General features: G+C 36.2%; 1 protein-coding gene across 1 annotated transcript in view; it reads right to left on the bottom strand.

Moving 5' to 3' along the window:
- Positions 1-27,194, bottom strand: part of PCDH9 (protocadherin 9) — an 870,094-nt gene that overhangs the window by 638,609 nt on the left and 204,291 nt on the right. The gene's annotated exons all lie outside the window — the stretch shown is intronic.

Raw genomic sequence — 27,194 nt, 5'->3', positions numbered from 1 at the left:
AGGAACAGCTGTAACCAATTTTCAAACCCTAAGTTTGGGCGTTGGGTTAAGAAGTTAGGAGAACTGTTCAATATTTGTGTCAGTTCTACCCTTTAATTTTGCAAAGTGAAGACTTTTTCTGTGACTATAAAGAAGAAAAGAACATGTGTTATCCTGTGTGTTCCTGCAGCAAACCCTGCAGCTTCTGGAACTCTTCTCCTTTCAGGCAGAGCTCAATCTCATTCTATACAAGGATCGGAAAACAGTTTATAGCAAACATAGTCAACCAGGTCAGAGAGGACAGATCATCCATATTACAGCCATGTAAAAACGCCCTGATGTACTGAATTCAAACTAAAAGAGCCTGACTGAACAAAATGACGATGACTTAGAGCTTTTAGATGATTGTTATTGGGCCACAATATTTGAAACCAGATAACATCTTCACGGTATAGTACTTCACAGTTTATAAACCTCATTCATTTCTCTTTCCAGTAAACAGTTATTTGCTATTTCCTGGGTTAATGGGCTCAATGCTATGGAAGAAACAAAGATGTGAACCACACTGTCTAGCCTCACAGAGCTTTTCATTTAATAGAAAGAGATGGCAAAGCAGAAGGTTAAGTCCTATCTGAGAGGCACCAGAAAAGTGCTGTAGAAACCGTAGCTTGAATCCTCAGAAGAGATTTCATTAAGAGAGTGTTTTTTTGAGCTGGACATTTTATTGAATGTTACTATGTTCCAGGCAGTCGGGGTACACTTAGGAATGGTCACAGATCCCTGCCCTTGCCCAGCTTACATTCTGGTGAGTGGAGACAAATGATTGACAATAGGCATAACAAATAAGTAAGTTATATGGCGTGTTAGAACATTAGAGCTGAGAAAAAAGGAAAAACAGAGGAAATTAGTTGGGATTCAGAGTGCCCATGCTGGGAGTGAGTGATTACAATTTTAAATAGGATGGATGAGATAGGCTTCATCGAGAAAGTGACATCTGAACAGAGACTTGAAGAAGTTTGGTAAGCATTTGCTTGTGAAAAAGAGTGTTTTATGGAAGGAAATAGCATCAAAATTATAATTCATTTTTATGTTTATCCTCAGAGCCAAGTACTAAACTGACACAGAAAAGGCACACAAAAATATATTGAATAAATAAATGTATGAGCAAACTTAGGGTATCATCAGGGCTGGCCCAGTGAGATAGTGGTTAAGTTCACACACTCCACTTTGGTGGGCTGGGGTTCATGGATTTGGATCCTGGGTGCAGACCTGTGCACTGCTCATCGAGCCATTCTGTGGTGGTGTCCCACATACAAAATAGAGGGAGATTGGCACAGATGTTAGCTCAGGGCTAATCTTCCTCACAAAAAGAAAAAAAAGAAACTTAGAGTATCATCAAAGTACCAAGTGCACTTGTCCAAAAGTGAGTAGTTCATTTAGCTGGAAAGTGGTACATTTGTAGTAAAGTCATGGTAGAAAAAGTTAAGAAGTTAGGTCAAGGCTTTATTCCAAATTTGACAGTGAAGGATTTTATGGGAAATTCAGTATACAAATGAAAATGACAAGTTTTTAACCAGAGTCAAGGTAGAGAGAAAAAGAGAAAGGAAGAGTGGTAACATAAGCAGAGCTATGCTTTGAAGTGGTGGCTGAATTAGATTCGATATGGAAGAGCCTGGAGACATGGGGTGATTAATAGGCTCTTAAATATTCCTTGCAAGAGATAACAAGACTTAATCTCAGATTACAATATTGGGACTTGAAAATTGGGCCATATCCAAAAGAAACTTACCCATTCATTCATTGAGAGCCAAAAAAAAAAAAAAAAAAGAGTCATATTATTAAGGCTCAAGTAAAAACAAAAACAAAATAAAAAGCAAGCAAAGATTTTAATCAATCAATATCGACAATACTATAAGCCAAGATAAACCACCTACTCTTTAGAAAGACTCAGAGTCCTATACAATCTAAATCAGCCTCCTTTCCATCCTTAAAGTGTAGCCATTTTCCCAGCCAACCATACTTTAAAACTCCATGAACTCCAAATAAACCAGATTCTTTCCCACCTCTCCCTGTGCACAGGCTATAGCTTTTATTTATTTATTTTTGTACTAAGTCTGGAAAACTCCTATTCATCCTTCAAGGCCCAGTTCAGATGTCACTTATTCTCTAAATTCAATTAATTTGGCCTGAGATGTCAAGCAATGTTGAGATACAGGTTTCTGAGTCAGCAGCAAATAGTAGAAACGCTCATAATGGATGAAAGTAGCATAGGAAGTATATATAAAAAAGAAGTCAAGGGAGATGAGCAAACCCATTTATACTTAAGGACATGCTACCCTTGCAAATTTCTTTTACATTCTTTGAACTTTTAAACAACATAAACGTAACTGCTAAAGGAATAAGTAACTTGACATCATTTCCATTCTTCAATCATATTTCTGAGAAAATAAATTTATCAAGGAGTTGAATCAAATTCTCTTTGTACAGAAGGAAACCAATAACATTCTTAATTTTAATGCATGGTAAAATGTAGATTTCAGGCTTAATTCATGACCAATTGATTTTATTCACAGCATTTTTAAATAGTTTTAAGCTACAAAACAAATACCAAAAAATTTCCTGAAGTTGAAAATATAAATTTCTGCTACTTTTAAAGTAGTAAAAACATTTATATAAAATAATATCTTTATTGGCATTATTGATTTACATTAATTGAGTACTTATATGACCTTGTCATTTTTATAAGTATTTAATATACTTCACTCATTTACAAAATGATTAAGAGTAGCTTTTACAATTATCTACATTTTACAAAAGATTAAAACTCAAATTTAGAAAGGTAAAATATCTTGCTAAAGTCACATAGGTAGTAAGTTCAACACACAGCTAGGCTTGTCTCAGTCAAATGCTTTTTTTCCAACTATAGAGCTGAGAAGCTGGTTTTTATATTGTAATCACTATACTTAGATAAAAGTGGGAGATTTGATGTTTGAACTAGAATTCCAGCGTACAGTTATTGTGCTTCTGTTGACCACTTTGATTAGAATAAAATCAAAACTGTGTAAAACATTGAAAAATTGTACCGTAAAATTTTTAAGAATTAGTCCCTGAAAACTATTTCACCAGATGCAAAGGGACAAGAGTAGGGAGCTATGCTGTGCTGCCGGGAATCCAAGTTTCAGTTTGTTTTTTACTGCTAACAAAACAAGGGTAGAGAAATCCCAAAATGGGAAAAGCCAAGACTTGTTCCCTGGCTGGCATGGTCTGAGAACGCTCTTGGTACAGCATTCTAAGTACCTAGGAGAGAATGTCAATCCCCTTGGTTTAATTAGGACCAGAGTTGTTTGGCTGTGACTGAAAGACAGAGAGAGAGCAACATGGGATCTGGGAAGCAGGAGGAACAGACAGGCCATGTACTCCTAGTGGGAGAGAGGGGACAGGAGCGTCTCCCACGGTAATAGTGAATCCCAAGTACTCTGCTTAAGAAGAGAATCTTCCAGAGACAAATCTTAGCTGCTCCAAAATCATGATGCATTCGATATATTAAGCTTTTTTAGCTTTTACTTCTTATTCTCTCACTTCTAATTTCTATCAGTAGAGGTGACTAGTCTGCTTGTAAGAATTCAGTTACGGTCAGGAAGGCTTTTCAGCTTATTATGCCTCAAAGATCTTGTACAAAATTCATGTACGTTTCCCTGTATTATATCATTTGTAGAATAAATATTTATTATTTGAAAAAGTGCTAAGAAATTGTTCCCCCTCTTCCCAGAAATAGTTATAACCAAACTACTTTAATACAAAAACTAAGCAAGTTAGATTTACCTATAGAATGTCTTTCTCTTCATAATTCCTTGGGGTGAATATTTATAAAAGATTCGAAATGTTCAGTTTTATATAAAACCACACTCTATCAATCACTGAAATACGGATAACATAGCAATCAGGAAGAGAAATGTTTATTATTAAAAATCTAATTTACTATGTCAATAAACTCACACTAAAAAACTTTAAAGTTGCCTATAATAAATTCATAAGCTGTTCGATAGCCTCTTAACTCAATTGAAAAAAGACGCAGTAAAGTTTTCAAAATTTATGTCAAAATGCATATCATTTGGGTTTATACATGAAACCATATTTTATACTGAGTTAGAATGGTAATCAAATATATTAAAAACTGAATTTTTTAATTTATTGAGTCAGGCCTAAAAGTCACTGTTCTTTTTTTTTTTTTTTTTTTTGAGGGAGATTAGCCCTGAGCTAACATCTGCCACCAATCCTTCTCTTTTTGCTGAGGAAGACTGGCCCTGAGCTAACATCTGAACCCATCTTCCTCTATTTTTTTTTTTGAGGGAGATTAGCCCTGAGCTAACTACCGCCAGTCCTCCTCTTTTTGCTGAGGAAGACTGGCCCTGAGCTAACATCTGTGCCCATCTTCCTCTGCTTTATATGTGGGATGCCTAACACAGCATGGCTTTTGCAAAGTGGTGCCATGGCCGCACTCAGGATCAGAATGGGCGAACCCCGGGCCGCCGAGAAGCAGAACATGTGAACTTGACCACCACACCATGAGGCCGGCCCCATTCCTATATTTCTTATATGTGGTACTTCTGCCACAGCATGGCTTCATAAGCAGGATGTAGGTCCACACCCGGGATCCAAACTGGCGAACCTCGGGCCACTGAAGAGCAGTGTGCAAACTTAACCGCTTTGCCACCAGACTGGCCGCGGACTATTCTGTTTTTGAAATGAATTAACAATTAGTCAGGAGTCTAACATACCCAGTTTTCTTGCATGTCTTATTTTTTTCCCTTATTAAGAAGATACCTATCAATTTTTAGAGACCAATGATTATCCCGGTTTGGTTCCAAATAAGACTAATGATGTACTAAATTTAAACACTCATAACTTTCACTGAAACAAAGTTCACCTTCCGAAGAAGGAGTTTAATCTTCTATAAACTTCCTTCTTTCTATTTATTTGCCATCTGACTCTACTTTCAATCATCAGGTTTATTATGCTGTATTTGTCTCTGATGGAAAATCTTATGAATGGTGTTGGAAAGTGACATATTGATCAGTCCATCAATTATCAGTTGGTCTAGTTCTTTCATTTTCTGGCCATCTACCTCCAGGCCTTTCTGTAGTTTCTGTGCGGACATGGAGCCTGCTTTGTTTGTTTGGTTTGGTTTTGGTTTTTCGGTTGTTGCTTTAATGTTAAACATAGCATCCACATTTAGACAGAGATTTTTTAATAGAGTTGCACATCTGCTGATGAGACAACCTGTTGCATTATATTGGCACTTACCAGACTTGTTTTCCACATTTTGTCAAACTGATTGATCTGTTTCATTTAGGGAGCTTTCTCACAATTATAAGTGTACACACATACACATACATTGTAAGTGCACATGATTTAGAAATCCATGTATAGAGCAAATATACTTCTGGAAGTATTGTTATATTTTAAAAACTACTTTACAAATAACTTTCTTGCAGCAAAGATACCATCTGACTTCTAAAAAGGCACTTACTGCAAAAACTTTCATATTCTGGTCCCCTACACTGGGCTTTGAACAACAGTCTAAATTTAAGAAATGAGGGAAAAACAGACGTTCAATCGATTTATCTCTTCATTCTATAGCATGTTTATTATTAACATATACCATCATATTATTATTTTAAGGAACTGTAACGATAGAAGTTTACTTCCACATTTTAATCTCTTGTTTATCTGAGGGTATCTACACGAGATGTTTTTCTTTATCACAAGCAGCCCCTGATGAATGCACATATTATTAAGCAGACCTAATGTTACTGGACTTGGCCTATCCTTAGGAACATCACATCCAATTATTTAAATGAAGATTAAAAGAGAACCAATATAGTATGAAGCAAGAACTTTCATTACTTCATATCCTGCCAAAGAGACTGTCCCAGTTGCAAAATTAGTCATGATACACTCAAGATATTTCACTCTCCAGTCTATCCATTATAACTACAAAATTAAATAACACTTTCAGGAACTATTTTAATGATTGCTACTCATTATTAGAGAATAGCATAGGAAGAAAAAGCCTTCATTTAAAAACAGAGCCTCTTTAAAAGGCATAATATCTGTCAGGCGTTCTCTGTCCCTACTTAGTCTCCAGGGAAGGCAGATGGATGTGCCCGTTCTCATGTGCAGGGGAGATCGAACAGACCAGACCGAGCCTCTGATAAATCTTCTCTATAGTCCCATTAGTTTTGATGAAGTTCTTTGAGAAACTGAGAAGAGAAAAATACCTTTGAAAAATGCCCCTATTCTGCAGTGTGGTGTTATCAGGGTCCTGATTTATTCCGTAGAAGGGAGTAGGTCACAGGGAGAAAAATTAACTTTTTTTTTTCTTTGACATATTTATTTGCTTCGTGTAAACATATGGTTAAAAGCCACACTCTCAATTGAAGAAGTTTTCAGAATACCGTACATGAATTAGAGTCTTGAAAAATATTCACACAATATTCCGTTCTGAAATTAAAAAAGGAATCTAGACCTTGCATTTTGTTACGAGCATTTCGTTATATAGAACATATTTTAAAACAAAGATGTTTTGAAAACTTTCGGCAGTAAGCAGTAGACAGTAGGCTTCTATGGAGTCTGGATTGAATCCTGGTGCTCTCACTTGGTAAATCTGTATTTCGTCGATGTTTCTTGAATTATTTGTGCTTCAATTTCCTTAGCATAAAGTAGGGAGAGAAATAATGTGAGATTCATGGGATTCGGGCAATGATGAAATGAGCTATTTTATTTAAGGCTCTTGTGTTTCTTGACAAATAATAACAGTTAAATGCTTTAGCGGTTGTTGCTGCTGCTCTTGATATCATTATTATTAGCATTGTCTAGCCAATCTTCAAATCAGTTATTTCTAACTGTAAATGTCAACATCTAAGAAAAAAAGGATATATGGTCCACCTAACAATAAATATTGTATTCCAAATTATTTATGGGATATTTTTCTCCTCTCTGTAACTTAGAGGACATTAAATAAGGTCCCCTTTGGAAAGAGGTGGACACAGGAAGAAGAGATTGTACAGCAAGTGTTTCCTGTTTAAAACTTCACACAGGAGATTGGAGGAAATCAGAAAAGTTAAGGCAAGCAGAGTCACAGACATCTCAGCTTGTGGGAACACCCATTGGCTTTCCTTCCTAAGTAGAAGATTCACACTCGAAACTGAAATCTTTCTGCAAAAAGTGGTAGGGAGAGGAATCAGGAGAGGAAATTGATTAGGTGAAGTGAGGGGACTTTCTTCTATTATTTGAGTTGGCTTTAAACTGTCGGTTTTCCATTTGGAGAGTTTGGGTAAATGTGCTTGGCTAGCATTAAACCTAGGCAAAAATAGAGCCAATGGGCTTTTCTGTGCAACTCTCTCGGTACTATTTATCACTTTGTCTTCAGATCTGTTCCGCCCCCACCCCTACACTCCCAGTTTAAAACTTTAAGTGCACCTTTCATTTCCCTCACGCATTCCATGTGTGCTCCCTGTGGTTGGCATCTTGTGTCCAACGGACCGTCTGGTTTTTTGCCACCAAACTCCTCTTCAGGCCTTTGTGCTTCCTACACTGGCAAGCAAGTTAAATTAAACCATGATAATGTCAATATGTGTATTTGAAGATGTCTTCCAAAGACCGTATGCACGTTTCAAACTTTCAAACACAAGGAATGACTTTAGCTAGGTAATAGGTGATGATCGTATTCTGTCAGTGAAAGCAAAAAATGAATGGCATATTTCAATGTTCTTTAAATACTATATTTCTGCTTATTTCACAGGTATTTGGTTTTGCCCTATAGCCAGGATGGCTTTAGATAAGGGTTAGATGATAAATCTAAAAAGAAGCAGCAGGCAACATTAAATAATGTTAGTAAAATTGGATCTTATACGGAGAAACATAATAATACCTTAAATCCAAGCCCAAAGAGAATGGGCTCTCTATGAAACATGGAGGGTGGACTGTGGAGGGATGCAAGAAATAGTAAATGGCGTCTCTGGTTATCTAGGTCATTGGTTTCTGAAAACTGTCTGAAATTATCAGAATTACCTGGGGAACTTATTAAAAATACTAATTCCCAAGTCTCAACTCCTAAGGATTTGGTTGATGAGATCTGGAAATAAGTATTTTTAGCCATATCCCTGGAGATTTTACACAGTCCCTTCCACACTAATCTTTGGACCATCGTTTGGAACTCAATAACCTAGAAGAGGGAAGGTCAGTGAAGGGATATGTTTAAAAATAGATTTTTTTTAGCTTTGTAAGTTGGATTAAGGTCACGTATTCTAAAAGCATATCTTTGGGACCATTAATTTGGATGTAATTTTCATTTATTATTTAGCTCATATAATGTAGTATTACTATTTATAATATCATATTTGATTATTATATATAACTGTACATTATATATTTTAATAGGATATAAATAACAACATTTACAACTTTAAAGGGAAACAACTTCACATATTTTAAAATATATAATGTATAATTCAATTTCAAAGGGGAATGACATAATTTCAAAGGGAAAAATACCTTTTAAAGAAAAAAAAATCCATCTAAGCCTAATTTGGCCTCCAATGTCAAGACTCAAAGTATTTACATATACTCTAGCTTCAGCAATACTGCCAATGTGTGAACACATTAAGTTGAAATATTCCAGAGAATATCAAAACTTATTCTGAAATCTTTCTTTCTGGAAAATTTTCCCAAGTTTATAACAGTAGAAAGGGCTTTCTCCAAAACTTTTTATAGCAGCAATATCTATGATGAGAGTTGAAATGGCTACATGTATTGTAGAATATCAATTCAAAGTTATTACATTGCATATTGTGCAACCATCAAAATAATAATAGGAAAAATGTGAAAACCTTTGGAAATATTTAAGATATGTTTGAGTAAACAACAGATTCTACACGCCAATAAATCTGTAAATATATTTATATCTGAGCACGAAGAACAAGAGGAAAAGAGTTAAAACATTAATCATGATAAGATAGTGGGATTTATGAGGGCTTTAAAATATTTATTTAATCTTAAAATATTAATTTTATTTAATTTATCAACTTAGAAAACATGTTTGTGAAATGATTTTTAAAATTAAAAATTTCTGTATAGAGAGAAACACAATATTAATTTGGCTGAGAAATTCTTTTCACTCTATTGTCATTTGTGGCATAATTGACAACGCTCCCATTCTCTCCCTAACTTTCTTGAGCAGTTGGGAGTGTGGGATATAGAGAAGGAGAAATAAATTACTTCCATTCACTCATTCAGACAAAAGTCACTAACTATATATTAAGGTCAGGCCATGCAGTGGAATTTGAATAAGAATCCTCATGTGTGCATGCAGGTGATGTCCACTTTTGTTTCCATGTTCCTCATTTTGGTTAGTGCTGATCAGCAACTTGGGCGACCAAACCTCAGAACCTATGCACCTCTGAGTCCTTGAGCTTACGGGTAACATTTTTATTCAGGTACCTTTTCTACCAAGCATAACAGCCAATTTGAAAGTGGTGGGAATAGTCATGAGTTTATCAGCTTTACACCATTAAGGACATAGAATGCATTGTATAACTGCTTTGAAAACAACTAGTACATGGAAAATGCTTCTGGTCTTATGTGACTGTACACAAAGAGAAGGCTTATAATCAGAGTTTATTTTACCATTCATATTAGCATACATCATGAAATGCAAATACATTTATTATGTTAAACTGCCAAAGTACAAATAAAATAGGCAAATTTTATTAAAGCTAGAATAATTCCCAATCAGCATCGGATATAATATGTAGATTTTGGAATAAGAGAATGAAACAAAACCAGAATAATATGGAGCAAAATAATGAAAAGCTCTCAACAAATCCTTTGTTTCTGTTTACATTCTCCATAGCAGTTAAAATTGCTAGAGTCTATTCAAATTTACTGGAAACTAAAAAGCACTATAACCAACAGTGGAATTTCTTTTAGGTACTAGCTACCCACTGGGAAAAGAAGCATATCACATTTCTTTTCTATGTAAACAATTTGAACAAGGAGAAATCAGCTAGTGCGCAATCTCTAAAATTGTTAGTTTATTTTTTGTGGGGTGAGGAGGGTGTGTAATTATATACTGTTTTGTATTATATTGTTATCCAAGAAATATGCTAACTCTATACCTCCAGTCCTTGCAACTAATTCCAGTCCTTTTTACCCCACTGGCTACTAGATACTTTTTACTTCAATATCTCATTGATACCCCAGAGTCAGCACGTTCAAAGAGACTCTATTTTAACATGATGAAGGCCATTTCTCATTTCTGGGCCTCCCTCTTTTCATCTCAAAAATAAGGATGATAATATGAGACACATATTATGGGCTTGCTGAAAAAATACAATATATATTTTTAAAAATACAAGTTGGGGGAAAAAAACAGAAAATGCTCTACAACTCTAGGTAGTGTAACTGTTAATCCCCTTCTCTTGTTCCACATTTTGCATATAAATGATGACGGGGAATAAGAAAAAAACCATCTGTGCTGTTGTAGAATCTCAAACTTCATTTTAAGAGGCCTCTGAGTGGTTCTATGTTTTACTCATCATCGGATATGCCTCCCCCTCCCCATTTGATTCAGAGCGCCAATTCTGGTGTAAACTCATCTCCAGTTTGAGGGCTGGAGAAGACCCTAGGAATCTGAGGAGGTCAAGCCCGTGTATCCATTCAGTCTTGCATCATCATGTCACCTGCTGCAGCTCAACTCTTGAAGGCCTCCTCTCACCTCTCCCTGGGACATTGATTTGGGAGGATGTCAGCCATGGAGGAGTCTCACAGTCAAAGTGGGACGTCAGGGGTCACCTCCAGGACAGAACTGAAAAGAATTTATAACGTGCACTGAACTTGTCTTAGTTTGGGTCTCATTCAAAGCAGAATTTCCTATTCCTCCACCCATCCATCAGTCCCATCTTCTCCTTCCAGCACACCGACTCTCCTTACTTTCAGTGTTGCTGTCCAAAGCAACTTGGACACTCCGACTCTTCCTGAGATACCTCCTTCATACCCGACATACAGCAAGCAAATCTAGTCAATTCCTCTCTTCTTATAGATCTTCTTATATGCATTACATACCTGCCAATGTAGCGGCATCAAGAATTGCCTATCTACCTCTAATCTAGCCAATGCTAAACACATCTGTAATGTGGCTAAACTCCTTTCATTCACAGCATGCTATTACCTAACGCACCCTCATTATAGGCAGCTCGGAGCCTATTTCCAACACGGTGATTCTCAAGCTTTAGTGTGCATCATCATCACCAGGAGGGCTTGTTAAAACACAGCCTGCTGGCCTCAAAATTTCCGTATCAGAAGGTTTGGGGTGAGGCCAATTTGCCTTTCTAACAAGTTCCTATATGAGGCTGGTGCTGCTGATCCTGGAGCTCGTCTTTGAGAACCACTGTTCTAACACAGAGTTCTAAATCCCTCTGCCAGGATTGCAGAGCTGTCCATAGTCTATGGCCACTCTACTTATTTCATTACACTTAGTAAATACTTCTCTTATTAGATAGATGTGGATTTATAGTGAAGTTAATACATCAGCTTCAAGGGCCCTCGTTTGCACAGGCCTCTTCAAAGGCCTTACAGTTAATTTGTATTCTTTTCCTTAAAAGGAACTCTAAAAATAAGTGTTTTAAGTCACACAAAGGCTGGATCCTCCCCTGCTGCTAGAGATCTAGGGTTTTTCATTGATTTACGAGCACGTCAAACTTCTTTTCCTTTGTGTGCCCTTTCTGATCTGTTCCCCTTCCTTAGAAAGTCCTTTAGCCCTCATTCTGCACTTGTTTCCCTTCCCACAGCAAATCCCACGCATCCTTGACTACCAGACCATTTCTTTATTTCCTAGACTAATCTGGCTCTTTTTTTTTTTTTAATCAACTTTCAACTGCTTTGTGTTGCTACTAGTTCTTTATCGAGTTTCTCTTTAAAGAGAATGAATGTAAAATCCTTTGGGATGTTACTTTGCCAAGTTACATATTTATCAATTAACTAACTGGTGTTAGGGAAATGTGAAGAATACACTAAGCAGGTTGATTAAAATAACTAACAATAGCAGCTGATATTTATTACAGACTTACTAACTGGCAGGCGCTATCCTAAGAGCTTTACACATATTATTTCATTCTAACCTCAAATCTTCCCTAAAATAAGCTACCATTATTGTTGTAATGATTGTTGTTGTTTTAAGATAAATCTGAGGAATAGAAAAGTTAAATAACTTCCTCGAAGTCCCTCAGCTAATAGAGAGTACGGATTCAAACTCCAAACTATAGAACTCTAGTACCATAGCTCTTAATCAGCTAAACCAGAAACTGTAATCTACTATGGTGAGGTGCAGGGGGGTGTGCGGGAGATTCTCCAAATCATTTTTCTTCTCCCTATTGCATATAAAAGCCTGCAAATTAGGAAGTAAACTTCATTGAATTATAGCACACTAGCCCCATGGATAACAGTGCCACACCAACTCCAAACAGAACAGGTACATTTGGAAGTCAGAAGAACGATTTTGAAGAATATCAGAAATGTCATGTTTTATAGCTTCCAGACTGATAAAATACTAGTTAACAGGTTGTGATGATTGCCATTATTTTGATGAATGTCCTATTAGAACTAGAATTCCATATTAAGAAATTATCCTGATCTATTTGCAATATCCTTCTCCTTACTTGTGTACACATTGCCCAATTTGTGACAACTCTTGTCTAAGGCAGAGATTCCTTGTCCCCAGTGACAGAGATACAACTCAGGGTATATTAACATTTCCACTGGACTTTACCAATTTAAAGGAAAGTAATTCAAACTTAGATCAGTCACCTTTGGCAGGAGGTAGAAACTAGAGGGCAAAGTCAAATGTGGGATTATTTGACCTCCATTCTTCTGAATCAGAAAGATTAAACACTTAATTTTTACCTCCTGCCAGTTACCTTTCTCTGGATTCAAAAAAACTTCACAGATGTTGTGATATTCCTCAAAATACTCATTTGACCTAGAGAGAAGGTGACTAATACAATTCCCTATATCAATATAACACTAAATAAAAAGGAAATTGACGTGCATATCATATGGGCAAAAACAACTTCCGACTCTACTTAATATATGGCCACATTTTTTTGCATATATTATCTTTTATTGCTCCTTTGAATCATGATGTTAATAGCATCGTCTATGATAAAATGACATTGAATGTGTACTTACAAAGTCATCATCTACAATACTTTTTAGGCACATGCTATATTCAATAGGACCATGAGGAAACAGAAAAATCTGCATCCACACCTACGCTTATAGTCTAAAGTCTAATAGACCAGAATATTATTAAAAGATTTAATCTAGAAGTTTATCATTTATAAATGCCTTTTATTCACTTCACATAATAGGGATACTAAAATACTAGTTTTCTAAAACAGCAGCATTTTATTCTTATCTTGGGAGGTGGAAGTTTTGCTAAAACGTTTTTCATTAAGATAATCTGTTAAATTAATGCCTTAGAGGTGAGTAGACCACTGCGAAGTATTTTTGTGTGCCAATAATTAAACACCTTGTGTACTACACCAACCCATCACAGTTATGCAAGAGACTGTCACCACATGAAACATCACTAGACCATTGTAATAAGATCTAAGGCATTTTTCAATCAGAAAAGCGTCTAAAAGACTCATCAAATTAAATGTACATAGAAAAATAGCAGTACCAACAGACTAAAGAAACTTACTTAGACCCATGAGTGATGGTTGGAGAGCTGAATTTTGTTGGCAGTCTTCATGAAATTATCATGCCAAAATCTTCTCCTCCTAATAGAAGTGGTCATGTTTAGATCTCCTGTTGCTTGAAAATATGTCTAGGTGGCTACTAGTATCAGCAAACTTGCACTTCAAAATAACGAAGGACCTATTTTCAAATTCATCTCTTTTACTCAGCAAAAATAGCATGGTAACTCTTCCTTATCATTTTATAAAAAGAACATTTTTCAGTTCAATTAAACCATGAAACTAAGAATAAATACAGGACTCTGCTTTGGGTAGAATATTCGATGCATGGCATTAAGTCTCTTTCTTCCTTTCTTCCTTCCCTTCCATCCTTTCTTCTTTTTTCCTCTCCTTTTTTTCATTCTTTTCACAATTCTGAAATCACTGTATTGCTTATATAATTTTTTTTAAAAAGCACTGGATCTTGAAACAATTGATTTAATAGAATTTTTGAATAGTGATTATATTATTAATTGTTGAACAGAATATTAAGCTATGAGAAATTAAATAAATTTAACCCTTTTATAAAGTTATAAAATAAATTACTACTCAGTTTAAATACTAGCAAATGAATATTGAAACCCCTCAACTTTCAATAATTAAGCATATCATGATTCATGGATAGCATGTTACATGGCCCATGTTTAGAGTTCAATAAGTCTTGTTTCTCTAATGGTATCTTTAATAATAGTTGAACTATTGATCACTATGCGATTTAGTGAGATTTAGGCTGGAGTCACATCAGCAAAACAAAGTTTAAATATCTGGTAGCATATTTGTGTGCACGTGCATGTGCGCGGGAGAGAAAGAGAGACAGAGAGAATGAGAACAAACCTGGCCATCGGGTCTTCTATAATGAGTTCCATTCTTTTTCAAGGCACAACAAGCAAGTTATTACCAACAGTATTTAATTACTTTTTCTAATTTATCATTGATGCAAGAAGGAAAGAAAAAAAGCAAAACCAACCACGGGACCTCAAGATTTCTCCTGCTGAATGAACACTGATAAGAAAATTCTGAATCATTGTTTCACCCAGTTTATACTATTCATGGGCTAATGAACAGGAAGAGTACAAATAAATTGAATGGTTAGTGAATCACATTGTTTTTCACCTCATAAACAGTACAGACGGCCTCTGATTCATCCTGCTCCCACCCCCATAATTGCGACGGTTCCTGCACTCCTTTCCTGCGCCAAAATCAAATGGTTAACACTGAAACACTGGATAATAGACAAATATTTCCTGTTTTATGTAAAAAGATTAAAGAGTCACACTGTTGAGAAAATTCTAAAGTGTTATTATATCATGAAAGCCCAGAAGATCAATTGTAGAGGAACTAAGTGTAAATTGGCTGGCATTAGACACTGTGGCAAAAAGAACACACTTCCCAGACCTGCAGGAGATAATTAGGCCCAATTACTAGGTGAAGTCACTGTGCTCATTTAAGACCCAGACAATGTGTCAAAGTGTGTGTGTGTAGACCACAAAAATTGTGGCATAACAAAATTATAGCTGTGATCATATAAGTATTCTTTTTTATTAGTAACATTTCTATGATTAGAAAAGTGATACATGGTCACTGTAAAAATTTAGCATATCTAGGCGAATGTATTGGAAAGGCATAAATCACTCATGAAACCACAATTCAGAAATAACCAGTGTGGAAATCATATTGTAGTTTTTCTAGGACTTTTCCTAAACATATGCTTGCAGTACACACACACACACACAGACAGACACACATTTCTTCCTCCTAAAATACAGATCATTCTTCTGTATCCTATTTTTATTTAGTTAACTCTATAACATAAGCATTTTTTTTCAATATCCAATTTTCCAATATTCCAGTGTGAAGTAAAAACTCATAATTTCATCCTGTAAATATACCATATATATTTAACCATATATTTAACTATCTGTGATCAACTCTATGCATAATTATTTCTGCACATCTCTGATTTTTTTCCATTAATAAAACTCCTGGAATTAGATCAAGCTTTTGATATGTATATGCCATAATTATAACAAAATGTTTTTTAAAAAATATTCGATTGAAACCCATGTGTTGACCACATAACCTGGGCTTTGTGCACAGACTGGGCCTGCTCCCTTATCATTCCTCAGATGTTAGACTCACTCATCCCTGATTGGTTGTCCTTAGACGAGTTCTACACATAGTTGGTGAATGAAGAAGAAAAAAAATCAGAGGTTAAGTAGGAGAAAGAAAGTGTTCAGTATCCAAGCAATTTGGGATTGGAGAAACAGGTTCAGCACAAGCCTATGACCTTAACTATGAGGAAAGCTAAGGCAGCCAAGAGAGGCAAGGCCCTGAGGGTGGAAGACAGACACCACAAGGGAAAGTACTGCTGTCGTGAGGCAGGCATTCTCGGGACCCCACGTTCTTGTTCTCGTTCTCAGTGTGTGACCCAATGCTCTGTCCATCAGCCCATTCTGTTCACTTGCTCCTCAGAAACATTTCTGTATCCTTCATACTTGAGACCTTAAAACCCAGATCCAAATATGTATTTTCCTGTTCTAATTTGAAACCAGTCATAACTGCCTCGTTTCTTTTGCCTTCTTTGAATCTAGGTAATTTATTCGTCCCCGCTAACAGATCACTTTCTATAACTTCCAACATGCACATCTTGCTAGAGTACTATCCTCAGACAGCTGTTCTTTGCCTGGCTAATAAGCAAGATTGTCTTATATTGATATCCTTTGTATAAACAAAGAAGGGGCAATTAGTAGACATAGGAACTGCCACAGGCAGCCATGCACAGTCCCTTGCTGGACCCTTTAATATCTCTTTCCTTGCAAACTGTCCTTTCTAGGTTGCCTGTATCTTCTAGAACTTTTATTCACTTGCTAAGAAAAAATGGATATCCTCAATTTTTTCCCCCAGAACATTCTATTGTTCTATTTACCTGAAGTCTGGATTTCCTTTGATAATATCACTGCTTTTATCTCAGTGCTACCAGGCACACTTAATCACATCTACTTGGCTTTTCCCGCCATTCTTTTAACAAAGTTCTGAGTTATAATCACCCTACGCAAAATACCCACCCCTCCCTGCCACCAGCCAACACACACATAGCCAATCTTTCAGCAGGTGATCTATTTCTGTACCACTACTTGCCAACTCCTTTACAGTCTCTTAGGAAGTAATGGCTCAAGTAGTTTCGGACTGTGTTTTTTATCTATTCCTCTCCCACTTCTTGCAGCGTTACTCTAAGAATGCTTACTCTCCCTCCTGAATTTCCATTGCCTCCATCCACCATTTATTTGCTTGTAGATGTGCTAAAATGTCCTCCATGGTCAAAGATCTCTTTTGAGTCCAGCACCCCTTCAAGAAGCAGTCCCATCTCTCTTTTGCTTAGTTACCAAACTTCTTGAATGAATTGTGTAGCTTTACCTTTCCTTTACTATAATATACCCATTGCCTCCCCCACCCCGCAGTGAATTTGTAATCGTCAATTCCAAAGATCAGCTCTTAGTCTTACAAACTTAGTTTTGGTCTCAATCCAGTTTCCTTGACATCACTAAAGCACTTACTAATGGGATAGACCTTATTTGTTGAGACGTTATTCTAGAGTGCCTGTGGCGTTATTCATTTCTGGCTCTTCATTTACAACTTTTATCTGTTATCTACAAGGGCTCCTCTTTTGTGAATAACCCCTTAAATGTTATTTGAAGTTGGTCCTCACCCTCTTGCGTTCTCCATCCCCCTATTCTCCTGGCCTCCGTGGCTCCACTGTTATCTAAACACAGGTAACTATCAAAACTGCAGATATTTGGGTGGATATTAAAAATACACCCTGATGTTTAAGTGAAGATTGGAATGTGAGATACAGAAGAATATCACACTTAATTTACCAAAATCATATTTGTTATTCCTTCCCTTCATCTAAGCTTGCTTCCCCTCTTTACTTCTGATATTTGGTTAATGGTATCCCCATTCAACCAGTTACTCAACTTAGAAATTATCAAATTCTATTTGATGTGTCCTACTCTGTTGCTGTTTCTCTTCACAACTCATTTTTAATCTAATTTTCTCACTACCATCAAAATTACCTTTCAAATACATAGAAGAGATTAAACACATTGATTAGGTTCAAGAGGCTTAAACACGGTAATGTTTCTCTTAACAGGATTCAATCAACATCTACTATTCAAGTCCTTTACATTTTGTCCTCAAACTCCTTTTCTTTTCTTTCTTTCTTCTTCTTTTTTTTTGGTGAGGAAGATTGGCCCTGAGCTAACATCCAAGCCAATCTTCCTCTATTTTGTATATGGGTCGCCACAACAACATGACTTGTTGAGTGAAGGTCTGCGCCCAGGATCTGAACCTGAGAACCCTGGGCCACCAAAGCAGAGTGTGCAAACTTAACCACTATGCCACCAGGCCAGCCATCCAAACTCCTTTTCTAATTTCTATTTCTACATAATTGTTCTCTTTATTCCACCCAAACAGAATGAATCTCCATTTCATCTATGTTCCCATGGCTCATTATTCATGCCAATAGATACAACTCTCAACTCCTTTTGTTTTATTAAATTGTCAGCATGTCTGTTCTTCTAGTTAAATTAGAAGTTCCTGAAAGGTAGCATCCAGATTATTCATATCATAGGACAACTCCTGGTAAATATTTCAGTCTCAATAAATGTTCTAAAAACTAATTGCAATCTAGACCACAATAAAAAAATATTTTTTAAAAACTAATTTCAGTAATTAAAATCACCCTGATATCTACATGAATAAGTTGCCTTTAGATGAGATTAATTCAACAGCAAAACATGCTTTAGTGTAGCTTTAAAATTTAGTGCATGTTTTTTCTTCGGAAGAATTCCAAGAATTTTCTTGAGCATTGACATGACTTCTTACAACACTCTTCATGATATTAAGTAAAAAGGATGACTATTTCTCCATGGTACAGATGAAGAAAATAAGACTAATAGAGGTTAAGTAACTTATCATTGTCACAAAGCCAGTGACTGATACAGTAGAGATTAAAAACACTTTGAATTTCCATTCATTAACATATTCACTCTATGAAGCATTCATTCAATGGTAACTTCCATTTCTTTATGAGGACAAATGAGATAATGTCTGTAAGACAATTTGAGCTACTCAGGAAAAGCAAGCTATATAATTTAAGAGATGAATTTGATGAATTGATTTCACAAATAAGTGGATTGGCTCAAAGCCTCCACAGAGAGGAAGTTATTGTGTCATTTTCCCAATCATCTTGCCAATTTACCTCAAGCTTTACAATCACACAAGTCTTCTAAAGAGATCAGCAGATGAACTTCTTGAAAATGAGCTTTGGTTTCAATTCAGTAAATTTTATTTGTGCTTTCTCCATATTCTCTCCCATAGTTCACTGACCCATTACATCACCACAGCTACTACTCATCAAAATCAGAATATCTAGCACATTTGGTTTGTTTCATGGCTAATATTCTAGCAATAGTCTCATATAATAATATTGATTTGATATAAAAGCATTTTCTCTTTTATATTCTTACACACATGTGAAGGTTCTACATGAGAACTAATCATATAAGCCTTCAAGAGTATACTTCTTGCACTGCAGTCTTTTTCAATAATAGCACCTACTACACAAGACCCAAGGGCATCCATTAAGTGCTCAATGATATTTTCTACAAGACATTTTTTTGTCCTCAGAGGGCATTTCTAGCACTCTCAGAAGGGCAATACAATCAATGCAACCTCCAATAGTTCTGAATTTAACAACGTGAATGTTATTCAAATAGCCATAGCATATGAAGAAGGAGCTGCTGATACATGGGCGAATGTGAATTATAAGCAGGCCAGACAAAGCTGGTCATGTCCTGTCTTCCACTGTTTAGAAAAATAGAATGATTTCATTTAGGGCAGAACCATGATCTGTTGAACAGAAATAGAGTAGAATTCAATTTGATTTCATAAGTAAACCCTGCTCCAAGAAAAGTGGCTCTGTATAAACCAAAAATGCAATTTAAACAACACAATACATTTTAGATATCTGAACGTTCATTCGGGGGTTTGCTATAAATAAAGTTTCACTTTAAGTGAATTATACCGTCACTTTTGGGAATCTAAATAAATCTCGCTCTCTAAGCAATTTACAGACATTGATATTCTCTTACAGTTTAAAATATCCCTGCTTACAAAGATAAGGCAGATGGGTACCAGCAGATGGTCACCATGAGGGGAAAAGGAGAGGTGCCCACCTGCTATTGTGTATGTGCCCATAATCCCAGGTTTACTGAGGAGATAGCTCTATTTTTACATTTTTGTTTCAGTTATGAAGGGGAAATAGGATAAATCATAGTTAAAACATTTTTAGTACTTCCAGAAATATATCCCAAATGTAAAATAATGACTATTTTTAACAACTTCCTACAAAACAAAAATGACAAAATCTTCAAGAATTTAAGAAAATTATTGCTGTGAATAGTCTATGAGTAAGGAAAGCTACCATCCACAGGGATTTATCAGTAGGGGTAAGCAGGGACAAAAATGTTAAAAGCTTTTGCTGTGCACAGAGAAAAATTACAAATCCAATAATCTCAGATATATGTTTAAGAAAGTACATATTAGTTTAGAACTGATGCTGTAGTGAGGGAAAAATAACAACTTTAAAGACCTACAGATATACATCTCAGCTGGACCTAAGAATGAATATTTGGACAGACATAGCTATATACCTTCTTTTGTTTAGTAGTAATGTAACTCTGTTGTTACTCTAGTATTTTTTTTTTTTTGGTTTTACAAATTTTTGTTTGATTTTAAGCAATTATCCTGTCACTAACATGTAATATGTTATTGTGTGTTACAATTCTTTGGACATTGCCTTGTGACAGCTGAAATGTCTCACAAATCTGTTCAGCAAATATTGCCTAATTGCTAATTATGTGCAAATTACGTCTGGAATAAGAAAAGTTACATTAGGGAAATAACACCATCGGGGTTCTAAGTGAACTTGCAATTTAGTTAGGAAAAAAGTCGTAAATGGGTAAAAATAATTAAAAATGAGAGGTTCATATTTCATTTCAAAAGAAACATAAACAAAATATATGACTTAAGATGACAATAAATGGGATGGCCAAATAATGAGTTACTAAATAATTTGAACTAACTCTGCCATGAGATTCCCAAAGAGAAACAATAACTAGGAGTCATCTTATCTCAATAATGGCAAATATATATCCCCTTACTTGGCCCCTCTGATTGACTCCAGGTGGGTTTCTGAAGAGTCTTGTTCTTGAGCTATACCCAGGTTTAGCTACAATGAGTATCCAGATTGATTAGTACTGTGCCTATGGGTACAGAGGTGGGAGGGATGGCACTCACAGCTGAATTGTCCATCCTTTCCTAGACCCTTCCTTCTTCCTCATTTCTCCATGTGTAATCAAGCTCCATTGCACTACAGTCTTCTCTCCTAAACACATCAGCTCTCACATCCCTCACTTAGTCTTTGCGATGCTCTTGTTCTAGTCTCTCTGCCTGTAAACTCAATAATGCAACCTGATGATTAAATTCCTTCTGAAACTTAAATATGACCATGTCATCCCCTCCCTCAAATCAAAACCATTTTAAAGTTTGAACTTAATTTATTTGGCAAATAAGAACATTCCTGATCTCATGACTTTACAAATATCTATCCTCACGACAACCATCATCACCCGCCCTGCCTATTTCTTTTCCCTTAAGTAGTACGAAGCTCATTACATCTCCTTGAACATTCACAACATTGTTTTCTCATATTTTTTGTTCCTTTTCTTGAAATGTCCTCCCTCACAAGTCACATGAGAATCTTCTCCTCCTTTTGAAAATGTCAGTTCAAACAGTTGCTCGTGAGGGCTTCCCCAACATCGTCAGTGGGTAGCTCCTTTTTTGATCCACATATTTCCACTGTAATGTTTGCTTTTTGTGGATCTCCCACAAGACTATAAGCTCTTGAGGGAAGGCACTGTATTCTTTCACTGCTGTGTTCCCACGGCCTGAACATTACCCTGGCCATAGGAAGTATTCAGTAAATACTTAAGGGGAGGAAGGATAACCTCAAGCTAGGATAGAGGGGGGAAACATTAGAGAAAATGGGCATGGGGATTATCTGGAAGGCAGCAAGAAAGCTGCAGGAGACTCCTGGAGGGGATAGAGCAAAACTTCAGGGGCAGGAGGGGAGAACCAGGCACACTCCAGGGACAATGAGCAATCTGTTTTGCGCATGTGACAGTTAATTGGGAGAAAACAGTGCCTGGATGGGTATGGTAGCTGGGTAACCTGGCTTTTATCTATTAATTTGCTTTATTGTACACACTCTCTCAATCATTTACAAACTAAGAATTCTTTAGCTATAAAACAACTTTTCTATATTTGAGTGACAATGCTTTTTATAAACTTTCTGCCAAGAAGCCTTTAATTTTCTATAATATCTTCTATTTCAGAAAGCACATGTATCTAGTTATATTTTTCTTTTTAGTCTGTGTCTGTAGTGTGTTTCTTTTTTCTGAAAGTCGAGTACTGCTTACAGGCAGAACCCATCTGTGAAAAAAACTATAAAGAAAAACAACCACAAAACAGGCTTTTATTTGGTTGCGTGACACTCACTTATCCCAGTTTGATTATGCTATATCATGTGTGACTAATGCCAACACATCCAACCACCTACCTTCTCCCCACCAGTCGGTGACAAGCTGCAGTTAAATAGAAGCTGAAGTACATTGACAGACAAAATAATGTTTGGATTCACTGTTCAAGGAAAGCTTTGTTGAATTCACAGCAACCCAAGCAATAGCCATATCTGTCTGGATTACTATGCAGGCAAAATATGGGTCACGAAGGTCAAACCCCTGAAAAAGTATCCGCATATCCAGAGATGAAGTACAGATATTCCGTTCTCCCCAAACCAACTACAAAGCAAAAAGAAAAATCAGGGAAGAATGTCCATCAAGAAAGCAGCTGGAAAAATCAAAAGAGTAAAATAATATAGCTGGCATATTGCTAGTATATATCAGCCAAATCCCCACAGGAAAAAATGCCATGTAGATTTAGTCAATAAACAAACATCTGACAAGAGGTCAAATAAATCAATCCAGCTTGTTATAATGTATCATATTCAGAGTTATGGGGATGGAATCATCACCATAACACCAGTAACAACATGTTTGGTTTTAACTGGATTATGCATCTGTCATCTGTTAACCTGAATCATATGGGACTATGGAAAATTTTTATTTGAAATGCTTTGAGCCCACAAAATCTGAATATATGAGCTTTCTAATAGTTGTTAAAACAGCGGTGAAAATAAGTATGAGAAAACTGAAGTAAAACTAAAGACAGTACAAAGTACACAATTAAATGTGAATTTCTTCACTATATAACTATCTACATATTATAATTTGGCATTTCTATCCTCCTTTTTGCTTTGTATGTGAAATAAAAGAAACATATTCCTTTTCTGAAGTATCAGTCTCCTTCTGCATTTCTTGCTATTCACTGCACAATTCATTCCTATGTTACCCGATGCAGACACAGTCAAGCTTCAAATTCAAGAAGCAAAGTGACAACTTTGTTGTTATATTGTTATATTATACAACAACTAGCAGACAAGGAAGACTATTTTGCCATACCTAAAAGTCCTCTTAAGAAGATTAAGTGGAATTCTGCAGGAACCACTCACAGTTGTATTTCTCTCACCTAGCACAGTGCGCGAGTACCAGACACTCAATAAATATTTAATAAATGAAGGTAACCGGAAAAAAGGAATCATTAAATACTTGAAAGCATACTTACATGACAAGTAGTATAGTTTTATTTTATTCAAGTACCCATAAAAGTTTTTGATACTAGAAAAGTATCATTGAAACAGATTACATATTTTTTCCTCTTACACCTCTGGGCTTAAAAGTTTATATACTACTATGAATGTACTAAGGGATGTGGAGGTGGCATTTTTTATACTCATTATGATGCTATTTTCAAATGTCAATTTCTTTGTCCTTTCTCTTGCTCTTTCTATATACGTATATGCACATCCCTTGCATTTTTGTTAATATTCACCAAGTGGAAAGTGAGAAAAAAATTATGAATGAATTTGTATGCATTAGTGCCCCAAAATGGAAGATTTCTTCATTTTATAAAAAAGCTCCAGCCTGTAAGGGCTAGGATGGACAAGCAGATGGTCTTTATTTAGTTAGTTAGTTTTTGGTGAGGAGGATTGGCCCCGAGTGAAGATCTGTTGCCAAACCTTCCCTTTTGCTTGAGGAAGATTGACCCTGAGCTCTCTGTACCAATCTTCCTCTATTTTGTATGTGGGATGCCGCCACAGCAGGGCTTGATGAGTGGTGTACAGGTCCACACCTGGGATCCAAACCCACGAATGCCAGGCCTCTGAAGTGGAGCATGTGAACTTAACCACAATGCCACGGGGCCAGCCCCTGGGGGCCTGAATCAGAGCTGAGAAGGACTTGGGTATTCCACCTCAACCCTCCACCCTCCATGGTGAAAAGTGTGTAAAGTTACTTTGCGACTTTCCTTCTTAGCCAGGAACTATGCATGACTTCCATGAATACCTGTTTAACTCAACCTGCTACACTGAGCATTGTGAAAAACCAAAAAGTTATTTCTTTACTTTCTTTCAGAAAACAGTATCTTACACTTCGAGTGTTCAGTCACACTTAATAAAGATGAATCTTTCTAGCAGTTCAACACCCTCAGCCCTTTTAAAAACAAGGAGGTAGAATTTTCTGAGATATTCCCTAAATTTATAAACCGTGATGTTCTTTCCATTAGAAATAGAACAGAGTATTGCTTGCCAATCAGGCATCAAAGGCTCCTCTCTCAGGTTGAGGCTTCTGAAACGGGGGTGCAATTATTGTCCAAAGGGAAACCGACTGTTTAAGATTGGCTGCTTCAGCTCTCTATACTGACTGTGACAGGGTCTGCAGGTGTACAGAGCTTTGTCTATTGATACAAATTGAATCTGAAAATAGCAATTTATTCACCAAATCAAACCAATCACTGCAATGCAGTTTTCTCTTTCGGCTCTTGTTTTCAACCAACCACTCTTAATCACTTTGAAACTTCTGTTTTACAGTAACATTTCTGTTTCTGGAAAGGGTTTGGGAAATCTTTCATGGAAAGACTTTCTTGTAGCCTTTTTAACTTTGAGCCTTTATTTTAGAACAGGATTTGTTTATAGTTACACTTACACTACTTAATCTAGGCAAAAATGATCAACACCTGTTCCAAATTAGTACTCCAGTCCTACACTCCTTTTCGCCTTCTCCACCAACTGTCATTTGCCTTCCTTTAACCATAAAAAAGCAATCACATTAGCATCCTTTGTAACACAATTTCAAAACTTCAAAGATGTACCAAAAATTCTATAGTAAACCTGCGCCGTCTACATGCCAACATAATCAGCTTCCAGGAAATGGGAAAGCATGTAAAATAAAGACATACTTGAAGAGAATCTTTTCATTTTAGCAGTTACTTGAAGTGACACCTAATAGCCAAGTCAAGAATTTGAAACAAGTAAATGAAAGATAGTTTGCCTGAGGGGAAGCAAGCAGAGCAAAGAGCTCTTGATTTGGATCAAAGACTGGACAACTAAGGGATCCTCTCAAAGTTCTGAATCAACACATACCTCTGGCATCTGGCCAGCCCTTCCCAGTCTCCTGGATGGAGAGGCTCATAACAGCTAACCACAGGCTGTTGTTTACAAGCAGCCAGGGGTACAGGGAGGACCCAACTTAACAAAAAGGCAATTGGGAAATGCTTAAAAGGAAAACAAGTTGGCCTGGAAAGAATGCACATTTAAATGCAATTTTTAGGCAAAGAGAGAGTCTATCAGAAAGAATATAGACAAAAAATAGATTAAATCCTATCCTTAACAAACCAGACTGTATTTTAAGGATGGCCCATGTTATAAGGGATTCTATCTGAAGGAGAAAAAAAGAAAAAAGATAAAGAGCAAGAGGAGGATGGCGAGGAGGAGACGTGGTAGTAATAGTAGTAGCTCTCGTTGTAGTAATTGTTTGCCATATCTTGGCACTTGAGAAAAGTGAAACCTGCATGCAACTGTTAGCCCACGTATTCATCTAAATTCTTTGTCAGGAAGTCAGCAGAATCTAGTTTTTGTATTTTATCTTGAAATCAGTGTATTTTAATGTAAAAGGACTATAGGAAAACACTTAGTAGTTTAGTTCAAGAGACGTGGAACTTTACAATCTGGAGAAAACTTAAGTCGATTTCAGCAAAGATTGACCCCAAACAGGGATTAACTACTAAAGAGCAAAAGTGGTAGCAGAGCAGGCTAACTACCATAATACTCAACGGCATTGGTCACAGTTACTATGTCGAGGACAGCAGCCCTCTCCGGGCAATGGGGTACTGGAGCTATTAAAATCGGTTAAATTTTCAGGAATTTTGTGAACCAGTTATTAAACACAATCATTATTTAAAGTTAATGTAGGTGTGGTGGAGTGGTTCTGTTTGTGCACTCTGCTTTAGCGGCCTGGGGTTCATGGGTTTGGATCCCGGGTGCGAACCTACACACCGCTCATTAAGTCACGCTGTGGTGGCGTCCCACATACAAAATAGAGCAAGACTGGCACAGATGTTAGCTCAGGGACAAGCTTCCTTGAGCAAGAAGAGGAGAACTGGCAACAGATGTAAGTTCAGGGCTAATCTTCCTCACTAAAAGAAAAAAAGAAATTAATGTATCTGAACTTATAATTTAATGAATTACATTAAAATAATTTTTACTAGCTTTTACTACTATCTATGTTTTTGGGTGTTTTTCCATTTATTGTAACCGTATGGTGGAAATAGTATATAATGGTGTACTATGTGCAGCCCTTCTCAACTCCATGTTCTGTATTATCACTTTGTTAGCTTGAAAATGGCCATGGTTGGAGTGCTTACACCATAAAAATTGGCAAACACTATATGTCAGGGCTTGATTTATTGCTGTATTGATTAAAATCACTTAAATTAAAATCACTGGACTTAAGACAGTGATGGAGAAAATATTAATAATACAGAATAAACCTAAAAATCTGTCATATCTGTACTCATTACATCACAAATAGCAGAAAAAATTGATGAAATATTCTTCCAATATTTGAAAACTATTATCTGATTAAACAAATAAGTGCTCACATTGTTGATAAATGAGTGAAGTTCTGATATATGTCTTACTTTTGTTTGTTTTATTTATGAACATAAATGAAAATATCAACCAACATGCATGTCACAAGCATACTCATTTGTTATTTGCTACCAATTAATGAAAATATTCTGTAATAACCAGTTGGTTATATGGAATTTACCTTGAAATATACGTTATTATTTGTAAATTGCAGACACACATTCTTTATATCAGTAAAATGTACAATAAATATG

Source organism: Equus quagga, chromosome 6, assembly GCF_021613505.1.
Source record: "Equus quagga isolate Etosha38 chromosome 6, UCLA_HA_Equagga_1.0, whole genome shotgun sequence".
NCBI classification, from domain to species: Eukaryota; Metazoa; Chordata; class Mammalia; order Perissodactyla; family Equidae; genus Equus; species Equus quagga.
This window is presented reverse-complemented; position numbering and strand designations above follow the sequence as displayed.